The sequence below is a fragment of the Cherax quadricarinatus genome, chromosome 68, assembly GCF_038502225.1.
Source record: "Cherax quadricarinatus isolate ZL_2023a chromosome 68, ASM3850222v1, whole genome shotgun sequence".
Lineage (NCBI taxonomy): Eukaryota > Metazoa > Arthropoda > Malacostraca > Decapoda > Parastacidae > Cherax > Cherax quadricarinatus.
In genome coordinates, this window is record NC_091359.1 from 1264136 (window position 1) to 1279111 (window position 14976).

Consider the following 14976-nt stretch of genomic DNA (forward strand, 5'->3'; position numbering starts at 1 on the left):
GGTAGTCTGCCGGCCCCAGACTTGTTTACATAACTGCACCTGAAGGTCTGGAGGTGAAGTGAAACAATTCGATGGAATCGCAGGCATGATTCTACAGAACAACACGAGCGACGCAGCATAAAAGCTTCTGTACAAGGCCTGAGCCAGGGCTGAGAAATCAGCTGTCAAACACTGGTCAGGGCGGTGACTCAGTGGCATAACTAAGGGTCTGATCTACAGACCTCACTGGACAATACGGAAACTTATAAACACACCGCTGTACATAATGGTACAACATGGCTTAACTAGTAAATGATGCTTTTCTGCGCATAAACTGACTAAGACATACTAAATGTGAGAACACTGACTGGAGAGGAATTAATTAACACACGATATATATCTTTCTCTCAAATCTTCGACAATAATGGAAATAATTACTAGAATACTGATGACATCATGTGATGTCAGGCGTGATGTCGCAAGGTGACGTCGCTGTTGCGACGTCAGCAGACATCGCGAGGTGACGTCAGGCAGACATCGAGGTGACGTCAGCAGACATCGTGAGGTGACGTCAACAGACACATCTCGAGGTGACGTCAGAAGACATCTCGAGGTGACGTCAGGCAGACATTCCTCCGTGGGAGGGGTGGGTGACGTCAGCAGACATCGTGACGTCATGAAGTCGGGCAGCATCGTGGGTGACGTCAGCAGGTTAATCCTCGAGGTGACGTCAGGCAGACATCGCGAGTGACGCCAGCAGACATCTCGAGGTGACGCTCAGGCAGACATCTCGAGGTGACGCCAGCAGACAACGTGACGTCATGAAGTCGGGCAGCATCGTGGGTAGTGCCGATGTGATGCGGCAGCAGACCGCGCATGAGGCCTGGAGGTAACTCACGTAGCCAGGTCTACGTGACATCGTCCACACCCACGTGACGTCGTAATCCACGTAGCTTCGAGTGGCCTCGGGCACTCGGATACACAGCACTGGCAATGAATTCACACGAAAAACAGCAGAAAACACAACAGAGGGAGTGGGCAGTGGTGAGTGGTGTATGGTAGGCTAGGAGCGTGGTGAGTGTATGGCAGGGCGAGCATCTAGCCATTCCTCCTCCTCCTCCTCCCCCACCCACAAACACGTGGAGAAGCTCACACTGAACGCAGAAATCACCACAAAACTCACCTCTGGCTTGCTGAAACAGCTGTGCTGAGCTGAACAACAACAGCAACATACAAGTGACGCTGAACACGTGACTTGAGAAACAGCGTGGGACACTGTAGCGTGGAGTCACTGGGACGCCACTCACAATTCTCGGAGAATTTCGACAAATTTCGGCTGGATCCTGCTTGTACCTGTGTCTGGATGCTCAAACGTGCAGACACGACATCAGGATAACTCGTTGAGAGACGGATGCTTCTTGTATGGGATGATGAAGTGAAGATGACTTCATACCTCTCCTTCCTCTCTCCAGGGTAAACACAACGCTGCGACCACCGCTGGTACCAATATAAAGGGGGTTATTTGGTAGACTGTAGAGCGGTGTTAATGATATACGTCTTCTTCGGAGGCTTCTTACTTTATTGATAAGTAGTGGTGGGTTACACAGGCTTGTGTGTTTGTGCCCATGGCCCGGGCAGGGCCATGCCACGAGAGAGAGCTAGGAGTACTTGTGTCTTGATGCCAGGCCGCTGTGTGAGTGAGAGCGAGGCAAGTCTGGGCATACTGAAGTGGCAAGGCCTATAGATGGCAGCACCTGAGTGGCGCGAAATATGAACTAAGCTGGCAGACAGCATGGGCTGTCTGTGCAGACAGTACAGGCTGTCTACAGTCCATGTTAGATTCTTCTCACACATGAACAATTCCGACAAGGGCCGTGGCCTGGTAGACAACGTTCGTGCCTCACACAGTGTCCGTGGTTTGATTCCCGGCAAGGAAATCAAATCACGGACACTGGGTGTTAGTCGACTGGTTTGAGTTGCATCCTGGGGAACAAAACTGAAGGACCCCAAAGACCACTGCCTTTCTTGGGTTATCCTGGGTGGCTAACCCTCCAGGGTTAAAAATCCGAAAAAAATCTTATCTCTTAGCCTGTCTTTCTGGGGTGCACCTAACATCTGTTTGATATATACACTATACTGCACTTTAAGTTTTATTTGTATTAGGATTGATAAAGTTACCAATACCTGTGGGCGGTAGTCACCACATACCCATCCTGTGGGCGGTAGTCACCACATACCCATCCTGTGGGCGGTAGTCACCACATACCCATCCTGTGGGCGGTAGTCACCACATACCCATCCTGTGGGCGGTAGTCACCACATACCCATCCTGTGGGCGGTAGTCACCACATACCCAACCTGTGGGCGGTAGTCACCACATATCCATCCTGTGGGCGGTAGTCACCACATACCCATCCTGTGGGCGGTAGTCACCACATACCCATCCTGTGGGCGGTAGTCACCACATACCCATCCTGTGGGGGGTAGTCACCACATACCCATCCTGTGGGCGGTAGTCACCACATATCCATCCTGTGGGCGGTAGTCACCACATACCCATCCTGTGGGCGGTAGTCACCACATACCCATCCTGTGGGCGGTAGTCACCACATATCCATCCTGTGGGCGGTAGTCACCACATACCCATCCTGTGGGATGTAGTCACTACATATCCATCCTGTGGGCGGTAGTCACCACATATCCATCCTGTGGGCGGTAGTCACCACATACCCATCCTGTGGGCGGTAGTCACCACATATCCATCCTGTGGGCGGTAGTCACCACATATCCATCCTGTGGGCGGTAGTCACCACATACCCATCCTGTGGGCGGTAGTCACCACATACCCATCCTGTGGGCGGTAGTCACCACATACCCATCCTGCGGGCGGTAGTCACCACATACCCATCCTGTGGGCGGTAGTCACCACATACCCATCCTGTGGGCGGTAGTCACCACATATCCATCCTGTGGGCGGTGGTCACCACATACGACTCCAAAGTTTTGATAGCTGAGCAAGTTACAGAGGTAATGAACTCACAATTTACAAAGGTAATGAACTCACAATTTACAAAGGTAATGAACTCCAGGTAGGTCTAGTCACAATCATGACAAGTTACAAAGGTATTTACAGATTACAGAGGTACGTAATGGGTCCAGGGACTGGGCTCCCAAAGTTGTGATAGCTGAACTAGGTACAAAGGTAATGAACTCACAAGTTACAAAGGTAATGAATCCTGTAAGAATGGTTACTTACGTTCATACATGGGTACAATCATGAACAAATTATAGAGTAATGAGCAATTCACACTTCCACACCCGGTCACAACTGTAGTGAGTTATTGGTGCAAATATTGATTGTTGAGTCACACACACACACACACACACACACACACACACACACACACACACACACACACACACACACACACACACACACACACACACACACACGAGGATCAGGCAGGACTACAAAGAGACCTGGACAGGCTACAAGCCTGGTCCAGCAACTGGCTCCTTGAATTTAACCCTGCCAAATGCAAAGTCATGAAGATTGGGGAAGGGCAAAGAAGACCGCAGACACAATATAGTTTAGATGGCCAAAGACTGCAAACCTCACTCAAGGAAAAAGATCTGGGGGTGAGTATAACACCGAGCATATCTCCTGAGGCGCACATCAATCAGATAACTGCTGCAGCATACGGGCGCTGGCAAACCTACGGATAGCGTTCCGATACCTCAGTAAGGATTCGTTTAAGACTCTGTACACCATCTACGTCAGGCCCATACTGGAGTATGCAGCACCAGTTTGGAATCCACACCTAGTCAAGCACGTCAAGAAATTAGAGAAAGTGCAAAGGTTTGCAACAAGACTAGTCCCAGAGCTACGGGGATTGTCCTATGAAGAAAGGTTGAGGGAAATCGGCCTGACGACACTGGAGGCCAGGAGGGTCAGGGGAGACATGATAACGACATATAAAATACTGCGCGGAATAGACGAGGTGGACAAAGACGGGATGTTCCAGAGATGGGACACAGACACAAGAGGTCACAATTGGAAGTTGAAGACTCAGATGAATCAAAGGGATGTTAGGAAGTATTTCTTCAGTCATAGAGTAGTCAGGCCATGGAATAGCCTAGAAAGTGATGTAGTGGAGGCAGGAACCATACATAGTTTCAAGGCGAGGTATGATAGAGCTCATGAGGCAGGGAGAGAGAGGACCTAGTAGCAATCAGCGAAGAGGCGGGGCCAGGAGCTGTGAATCGACCCCTGCAACCACAAATAGGTGAGTACAAATAGGTGAGTACACGCACATATGTGGTAATGCTTTATTTACAGCTAGCAAAGTCAGGGTATTTCTCCAGAATGGTCTGTAATATACCACTGTGGATAAAATACTTTGCCATTTCTTGAACACTTCTGAGTGAGTTGTTTCTAAATTCATTAATTTGGTCACACTCCAGTACATAATGACGCAGGGTGTGACAATAGTCCATCTGGCAAAGTTTACATTTCGTTTGGTCTACATCTGGTGGTGGTGATTTAACCTGCCAGAGATACTTGTAACCCAGCCGGAGCCGGGCAGTAGTGACATCCAAGAGTCTGCTTATTTTGTTGGATGCACCATAGACATGTGGCTCCTCCTGCATGATAGAATGATGATAGATGGACTCACTGGTGTCAATCTCCCTGAGTCTTAAGTCAATAAAATTCAGTTGAAGTTCTTTTCGTATTATTGTTCTCAAACTACTACCAGACAAGCCAAGATTGTAATCTACTCCCTCTTTGAAAGCATACAGCTTAGCCAATTTATCAGTTCTATCATGCATCTGAAGACCAATGTGAGATGGAATCCACAGCATGTGCACTCTGACTCCACTGTCCACAATCTTACCATACCTGTGTCTGGCTTCTGACACAAGCATGCCACAATTTATATTTAATGAGTTGAGAGCATTTATGGATGACAGAGAATCAGTTACAATTAAACTGTCAATCTTAGATACATAGATGCATTTCAGTGCAAGGAGTATGGCAAACAGTTCTGTCTGAAGGCCCAATTATTGATGCGTGCTCCAATTTCTTTAAGAGAGCCATCACTCTGTACGACAACAGCAGCACTACCAGCTGCACCAGTGGATTGGTGAACAGAACCATCAACGTAAATAATTTGCGAGAGTTTGTGCTGTATGACTAAGTTATCAATACAGCTTAAGGCATCATGTTTGGCTTCAAGGCGAAGTTTTGGTTGTGATTTAAGAAGTAGTTTGGGGGGAAATGGAGGAATGGTAGTTTGGAATGGGGTAATATCCCATGGAGCGGAGAAGTGCCGCTGTTGCCTTACTTGACAGAGATCACGTATCTGATTCATGCGGAGGTCGGTTCCTGTGGAAAATACTGTATATATTTTCCAGAAATACAGTAGCTATATGTAAATAGATGGCCATACTGTATTTAATAATATTTATGTCATAGAAAACGGAAAGCCTGCGTCTGCGCAGAAGACAGTCGCCATTATTGTTTTAATTGAACAGATGTTGCAAGTAATGGGAAGAATTTTTCGTGCTCTAGAGGTTAAAATTGGGCTGACACCACTCAAATAGGAGACGAAATTGTTGGATGTGCATTCCTGCATAATATGAGTATCAGGCGAAAGGACAGGACAACTCCAGGAACCCCAGATAAGCTGTCTAATTTATGTTTAAATTCTGGCCAGTAAATTTGTCATAAATGTAGGCAAAAGGGGGGGTTCTGTACATGACACATTAATCTCCAGTCAAATTGGTGAGTGTTATGATTAAGATATATTCGTCTGTTATGTAAATGTATGTATATATATATATATATATATATATACATACATTTACATAAATTTTGTGGACTGTATATTAAATTAAAAAATTATATATATATATATATATATATATATATATATATATATATATATATATATATATATATATATATATATATATATATATAATTTTTTAATTTAATATACAGTCCACAAAATTTATATATTTACCAGCATTCCTGGTGATGCATATTTCATTTATGATTAATAGGTCCAGAGCAACTTGTGTATATGACAGTGGTAGGTATCGAAGGGGGACATTTTTTGCGACCTAGGTGTCCCAAATTCCTACTTGTCTAACTGATAAATAATAATTATCTTTGTTCATTTACCGTTATGTACATAATGTTACATTCAGATAAATGCAATTTTCCACAGTTCCAGTTTTTTCGATCCATCTGGAGAAGTGTTCACCAGTGCTGAGGAAAGTTTTGAGGGCTTCTGTGCAGGGGTTTGAATGGGCTTGCCTGAGCATATTAACCCCAATTAGGATATTTCTTTCAGTAACACGATCTCTGATGCTGGGAATATAAAGTTCTTTTTGCATATTTAAAATTTTGGCAGTACGAGGGCATCCTAAAATGATCCTCATTGCTTCGTTCTGCAGTTTTTCCAGCCCTCCAAGCTTCCAGTCAGACACAAGAGCAAGTAGTAGCGCAGCATAATCAACCAATGATCTAATATAAGCAAGATACATCATTTTCACAATTTTAACATTAGCACCATACCTGGGGTGAAACCCAGCCACAACTCTAAGTGCTCTTAGTCTTTCTTTGTATTGGCGACAAAGTCTTGTTACAACAGGTCCAAGTAGTGGAACCTCAAAACCTAGATACCTGTATCTGCTTACATATTCTAGAAGAGACCCATCATGCAATTGGATCTGACGAACTGTGCCTCTCTGTCGAGGAGGACGCCTATTGAGTATCTTTGTTTTATCAGTAGAGATTATCAACCCCAGGTCCTGACACGAGGCTAATACATGATTAAGAATGTTTTGGGTGTTGGAGAATCCGGTGGTGTGAATCATTATATCATCAGTAAAACTAATCACATAATGATGGGGCTGACTAGGCATAGCATTAAGTAATGCATTAATTAAAATATTGAACAGTGTGGGACTGAGCACACCTCCCTGTGGGGCTCCTAATTCAAAGTCTTTAGTTACACTTCTATGTCCCTGGAACAACACAGACGATTTTCTGTTGGACAGGTAGCCTTTAATCCAGCGGAGAAGCCATCCTCCAACATCCATTCTGGCAAGTTCACTAATGACTACATGTCGGTTGGCTACATCGAAAGCGGATTTAAGGTCAAGGAAGGTAATGTATGAGCTGTCAGTGTGCAGGGTGAGAAAGGTGGCTATGGAATGATGCACGCTCCTTCCATGCATGAAACCATGTAACCGGGGAGACAAAAATTGTTTGATTCTGTACATGAGACAATTAAGAATCATTCTCTCAAATGTTTTACACAAGCAGCTAGTAAGAGATATTGGGCGAAATGCATTTTGTTGATTGGGCTTAGGAACTGGAATGATGAGGCTGTTGGTCCAAGATTAAGGGAGCTCCCCAGTTACATAGCTCATGTTATATAATTCAAGTAATAGATTACCTGGTACTCGACACAGCAATCTGAGTATGTTGTAAGTAATACCATCCTCACCAGGCGACGTGGAGTTGCCCTTAGTTAGTGCTGCATCAAGTTCATAATTAGTGAAAGGAATGTTGCAATCATCTTCCTTGCTGAGCATAAAGCAAACAAGTCTCTCCCTTGCACCATATTTGTCATTTAATTTTGCCTGTGTGGTACTGGAATGATTGTCATAGCTAGATGTAGCAGCCCAAGCACTAACTCATTCTCCCTATGCAAGGGATGAGGGTGCGCGATCTGCCCAGTTCTGTTACCCTTAATTCTATTTATGTCCCTCCATGCCCGGCTAAGTGGGGTGTGACCGTTGACAAATTTTTCCCAGTCTGTTTGCCGCAGCTCTGTCATACGCTCTCTGGCAGCAGCAAGGGCAGTTTGGAAGAGCCTCAGCATTTCAGGGGTACGATGTTTTCTATAGGCTAGGCCTAGTCTGCGAGCAGTGCGTTTCAGTGTACGAAGTTTAGAATCATTGTAATACGTATGGTTTTTGAAGGAGGTATGATTATTATGGAAGTTTGTTGGGTTTAGAGTACCAGTGGCGGCTCTAAGTAGTTCAGAATACTGCTCACAAGGTCATTGTTAAGGGTCTCTACAGAGGAACACTCATAGGAATTATACCAGTCAGTCACATGTGCAACAAAGTCATCATGCTGATCAGTGGGAACATTAAAACGTTTCCGTTTGAATATCCCACCAAGAAGGATAGTATTACCAATATCTAGAGAGGTTAGCCTAGGGAAATGATCAGACGCTATATCTGTTACAATGGAAGACTCACAGCTGGCAGAAGTAATGTTGAAGCCCAGGCACAGATCAAGGACGCCTCCATAGATATGTGTGGGTTCAAGATCACCTACAATTTGCACATTATCATGACTGTTTAAGAGTGACAGCAGTTGATTGCCATTACGATTACCAAACTGTGAGTTTCCAATGCTTTTGTGTCTCGCATTGTAATCGCCAATAATAAGAGTAGGTTCAGACTGAGCACAAGTTGGGAGCTTCAAGTAATTAAATTTATCAGCAGGAGCGTACAAGTTAAATATGTTGAGAGCAGAGTTCCCAATATAAATCCTAACACCGTGATATTGTAGCCCCTCTGTTTTCTTATGTGCAAGAAGTTGATGGGGAAGTGATTTTTTAATATATAGAACACAAGAGTTAGTAGATTTGAGGTTATATGCAACAAATGATGGCAATTTAGGGGGTTGGGATTTTTCAGGGACTCTGCACTCTTGTAGACACACAACATCAATGGGTTTAGTGGTTACTTTATGATGAAGGTCAGGAAGTCTTTTTCTAAGTGATGCAATATTCCAACTTAATATAGAAAGTTTATACGAGTTTTGATCCATTATAGAAATCTTGGGATCTTGTTGAGTCTCTCAGCATAATGAAAAAATTGTCCATATAAATAGCAGACCTTATCAATGTCAACAGTGTTACCATTGTCCATGAGTTTTTTAAGTGCATTTCCAGTTGTAAGGCCTCGTGGGAGTCTTAGTATACTCAGAGCACGACGCTGTTCATGTGTGAATGTATGATAGGTGACACCACCACTCACATTCCCTCCTCCACTAACATTACACGCAACACTATAACTGATGGATGTGTAGTGATGAATGTTGTGCAGTAATGGTTGTGTAGTGATGAATGTTGTGTAGTGATGAATGTTGTGTAGTATTCATTCAATACTATCATCTCTTGTCTCCTTTCCCAAAACTTAAATATTAACTTATAATAAGTATATTAACTTAAAAATGAACATAAATATTAACTTTTCCTAAGTATTAACTTAAAGTAAAAATAATCTTACAAATAAAACGATAATTATTTATAATTCTGCCAGAGTTTTCGTCGTCTCCATAAAACATAAGCTATTTGTTATTATATATTTTTTTTCTGCACTTAACAAGCTTTTCAATTGTCAAAGGTAATTCTGATATTGTTCCTAGACAATTTTACTTTTCTTTTTGCTGGAAGTTGATTTTCCTTTGTATCTGAAATGTCCAGTGTCCTTTTTGTAGAAATTTTATTGTTCCAATTTGAAGATGGGGTGACTCTGGTAACAGGTTCATCACTTGGTGGGGAGATTCTTCTCCTTACATTGATTCTTGCTGGGGAGACTCTGGTAGTAGGTTCATCCTTTGGTGGGGAGATTCTTCTCCTTACATTGATTCTTGCTGGGGAGACTCTGGTAGTAGGTTCATCCCTTGGTGGGGAGATTCTTCTCCTAACAGTGATTCTTGCTGGGGAGACTCTGGTAGTAGGTTCATCCCTTGGTGGGGAGAATCTTCTCCTTACATTGATTCTTGCTGGGGAGACTCTGGTAGTAGGTTCATCCCATGGTGGGGAGATTCTTCTCCTAACAGTGATTCTTGCTGGGGAGACTCTGGTAGTAAGTTCATCTCTTGGTGGGGAGATCCTTTTCCTAGCAATGATTCTTGGTGGGGAAACTCCGGTAGTAGGTTCATCCTTTGGTGGGGAGATTCTGTTCCATACAGAGTTTTTCTTTCTTGGTGAGGAAGATCGTGTATCGCTTGACTCTGACACAGCTAGTGCCCTTTTCAAGGAAATTTTATGGTTCAGGTTTGGTGGTGGTGAGATTTTGGTAGCAGCTGTGGTCACTGGTGGTGGTGAGACCTTAGAAGCAGCTGTGGTCACTGGTGGTGGTGAGACCTTAGTAGCAGCTGTGATCACTGGTGGTGGTGAAGCCTCGACAGTTAGCATACTTTCTTTTGTTCCTGGAAGGGTTTTTTCAGTGACTTTGGCCTTATTAATATCGACGTCGTACTCAACTCTAAGATACACCTTCCTTCCTGCCATACTTATCCCTTCGTGGTCCTCTCTTACAACTCTGTGTGTTAGAGAATTCCTATTATATTTTACAAGAGCCCAGCCACGGTGACTCTCTGGAGTGTTGTAAGACTCCATCTTAAAACTAATGATCTCACCGAACTTCTTAAAATACTGATAGACCTCGGATTGGGTTCTTCCGAAATCGATATTTTTAGCATACACTGCCCTGTTGACTTCCATATCTTCTTTTGCCTGTTGGATGACTTTATCCCGGAGCTTCCGGTGATCCTCAACGGAAGGAACGATCACCACAAACTCATCATCGCTGGAGCTGTGAGAATCCATGGTTACTTCTTGCTCTGAGACCTCTTGGAAAAAAAGGACTCTCAGAGGCAGGCGAAGTAAGCTGTTTACAAATTTCTGTTATTCAAATTTACTGAGGTTCACCTCATATACTAGTGTTCAGAATATAGTTACCCTCGAATTATTGTTAAGAATGTTGTGTAGGCGAAGATAAACGATAAATTTTGTGTTAAATATGTCCGTCGCTGACTGACTGATATATACACAAATATTCAGGATAGTTTTTAATAGTGATAATAACTCAGTTTTAACCTGAGGACAATTCTCTCACAGGATAATTAATAATATACCCGAGGTTGACCTCATATACTAGTATTCAGATTATAGTGATGAATGTTGAGAAGTGATGGATGTTGTGTAGTGATAAATGATGAGTAGTGATGGATGTTGTGTAGTTGATGGTTGTTGTGAGGTGATGGATGTTGTGTAGTGATGGATGTTGTGTAGTGATGGATGTTGTGTAGTGATGGTTGAGTAGTGATGAATGTTGTGTAGTGATGAATGTTGTGTAGTGATGAATGTTGTGTAGTATTCATTCAATACTATCATCTCTTGTCTCCTTTCCACAAACTTAAAAATTAACTTATAATAAGTATATTAACTTAAAAATGAACATAAATATTAACTTTTCCTAAGTATTAACTTAAAGTAAAAATAATCTTACAAATAAAACGATAATTATTTATAATTCTGCCAGAGTTTTCGTCGTCTCCATAAAACATAAGCTATTTGTTATTATATATTTTTTTTCTGCACTTAACAAGCTTTTCAATTGTCAAAGGTAATTCTGATATTGTTCCTAGACAATTTTACTTTTCTTTTTGCTGGAAGTTGATTTTCCCTTGTATCTGAAATGTCCAGTGTCCTTTTTGTAGAAATTTTATTGTTCCAATTTGAAGATGGGGTGACTCTGGTAACAGGTTCATCACTTGGTGGGGAGATTCTTCTCCTTACATTGATTCTTGCTGGGGAGACTCTGGTAGTAGGTTCATCCTTTGGTGGGGAGATTCTTCTCCTTACATTGATTCTTGCTGGGGAGACTCTGGTAGTAGGTTCATCCCTTGGTGGGGAGATTCTTCTCCTAACAGTGATTCTTGCTGGGGAGACTCTGGTAGTAGGTTCATCCCTTGGTGGGGAGAATCTTCTCCTTACATTGATTCTTGCTGGGGAGACTCTGGTAGTAGGTTCATCCCATGGTGGGGAGATTCTTCTCCTAACAGTGATTCTTGCTGGGGAGACTCTGGTAGTAAGTTCATCTCTTGGTGGGGAGATCCTTTTCCTAGCAATGATTCTTGGTGGGGAAACTCCGGTAGTAGGTTCATCCTTTGGTGGGGAGATTCTGTTCCATACAGAGTTTTTCTTTCTTGGTGAGGAAGATCGTGTATCGCTTGACTCTGACACAGCTAGTGCCCTTTTCAAGGAAATTTTATGGTTCAGGTTTGGTGGTGGTGAGATTTTGGTAGCAGCTGTGGTCACTGGTGGTGGTGAGACCTTAGAAGCAGCTGTGGTCACTGGTGGTGGTGAGACCTTAGTAGCAGCTGTGATCACTGGTGGTGGTGAAGCCTCGACAGTTAGCATACTTTCTTTTGTTCCTGGAAGGGTTTTTTCAGTGACTTTGGCCTTATTAATATCGACGTCGTACTCAACTCTAAGATACACCTTCCTTCCTGCCATACTTATCCCTTCGTGGTCCTCTCTTACAACTCTGTGTGTTAGAGAATTCTTATTATATTTTACAAGAGCCCAGCCACGGTGACTCTCTGGAGTGTTGTAAGACTCCATGGTAAAACTAATGATCTCACCGAACTTCTTAAAATGCTGATAGACCTCGGATTGGGTTCTTCCGAAATCGATATTTTTAGCATACACTGCCCTGTTGACTTCCATATCTTCTTTTGCCTGTTGGATGACTTTATCCCGGAGCTTCCGGTGATCCTCAACGGAAGGGACGATCACCACAAACTCATCATCGCTGGAGCTGTGAGAATCCATGGTTACTTCTTGCTCTGAGACCTCTTGGAAAAAAAGAACTCTCAGAGGCAGGCGAAGTAAGCTGTACAATCAAATTTCTCTTACAAATTTCTGTTATTCAAATTTTCTGAGGTTCACCTCATATACTAGTGTTCAGAATATAGTTACCCTCGAATTATTGTTAAGAATGTTGTGTAGGCGAAGATAAACGATATATTTTGTGTTAAATATGTCCGTCGCTGACTGACTGATATATACTCAAATATTCAGGATAGTTTTTAATAGTGATAATAACTCAGTTTTAACCTGAGGACAATTCTCTCACAGGATAATTAATAATATACCCGAGGTTGACCTCATATACTAGTATTCAGATTATAGTGATGAATGTTGAGTAGTGATGGATGTGTAGTGATGAATGTTGTGCAGTGATGGTTGTGTAGTGATGAATGTTGTGAAGTGATGGATGTTGTGTAGTGATGGTTGTGTAGTGATGGATGTTGTGTAGTGATGAATGTTGTGTAGTGATGGATGTTGTGTAGTGATGGTTGTGTAGTGATGGATGTTGTGTAGTGATGAATGTTGTGCAGTGATGGATGTTGTGTAGTGATGGATGTTGTGAAGTGATGGATGTTGTGTAGTGATGGTTGTGTAGTGATGGATGTTGTGTAGTGATGGTTGCTGTGAAGTGATGGATGTTGTGTAGTGATGAATGTTGTGTAGTGATGGATGTTGGGTAGTTGATGGATGTTGTGAAGTGATGGATGTTGAGTAGTGATGGTTGTTGTGTAGTGATGGTTGTATAGTGATGGATGTTCTGTAGTGATGAATGTTGTGTAGTGATGGATGTTGTGTACTGATGGATGTTGTGTAGTGATGAATGTGTAGTGATGGTTGTTGTGTAGTGATGGTTGTTGTGTAGTGATGGTTGTTGTGTAGTGATGGTTGTTGTGTAGTGATGGATGTTGTGTAGTGATGGATGTTGTGTAGTGATGGATGTTGTGTAGTGATGGTTGTGTAGTGATGGTTGTGTCATCTGCAAAGGAAGACACGGTGCTGTGGCTGACATCCTTGTCTATGTCGGATATGAGGATGAGGAACAAGATGGGAGCTAGTACTGTGCCTTGTGGGACAGAGCTTTTCACCGTAGCTGCCTCGGACTTTACTCTGTTGACGACTACTCTCTGTGTTCTGTTAGTGAGGAAATTATAGTGATGAATGTTGTGTAGTGATGGATGTTGTGTACTGATGGATGTTGTGTAGTGATGAATGTGTAGTGATCGTTGTGTAGTGATGAATGTTGTGCAGTGATGGTTGTGTAGTGATGGATGTTGTGTAGTGATGAATGTTGTGTAGTGATGGTTGCTGTGAAGTGATGGATGTTGTGTAGTGATGAATGTTGTGTTTACCTGGCGTTTACCTGGAGAGAGTTCCGGGGGTCAACGCCCCCGCTGCCCGGTCTATGACCAGGCCTCCTGGTGGATCAGAGCTGATCAACCAGGCTGTTACTGCTGGCTGCACGGAAACCAACGTACGAGCCACAGCCCGGTTGGTCAGGTACCGACTTTAGGTGCTTGTCCAGTGCCAGCTTGAAGACTGCCAGGGGTCTATTGGTAATCCCCCTTATGTATGCTGGGAGGCAGTTGAACAGTCTCGGGCCACTGACACTTATTGTATGGTCTCTTAACGTGCTAGTGACACCCCTGCTTTTCATTGGGGGGATGTTGCATCGTCTGCCAAGTCTTTTGCTTTCGTTGTGAGTGATTTTCGTGTGTAAGTTCGGTACTAGTCCCTCTAGGATTTTCCAGGTGTATATAATCACGTATCTCTCCCGCCTGCCTTCCAGAGAATACAGGTTCAGGAACCTCAAGTGCTCCCAGTAATTGAGGTGTTTTATCTCCGTTATGCGCGCCGTGAAGGTTCTCTGTACATTTTCTAGGTCAGCAATTTCACCTGCCTTGAAAGGTGCAGCAATATTCCAGCCTAGATAGAACAATTGACATGAAGAGTGTCATCATGGGCTTGGCATCCCTAGTTTTGAAGGTTCTCATTATCCATCCTGTCATTTTTCTAGCAGATGCGATTGATACAATGTTATGGTCCTTGAAGGTGAGATCCTCCGACATGATCACTCCCAGGCCTTTGACGTTGGTGTTTCGCTCTGTTTTGTGGCCAGAATTTGTTTTGTACTCTGATGAAGTTTTAATTTCCTCGTGTTTACCATATCTGAGTAATTGAAATTTCTCATCGTTGAACTTCATATTGTTTTCTGCAGCCCACTGAAAGATTTGGTTGATGTCCGCCTGGAGCCTTGCAGTGTCTGCAATGGAAGACACTGTCATGCAGATTCGGGTGTCAT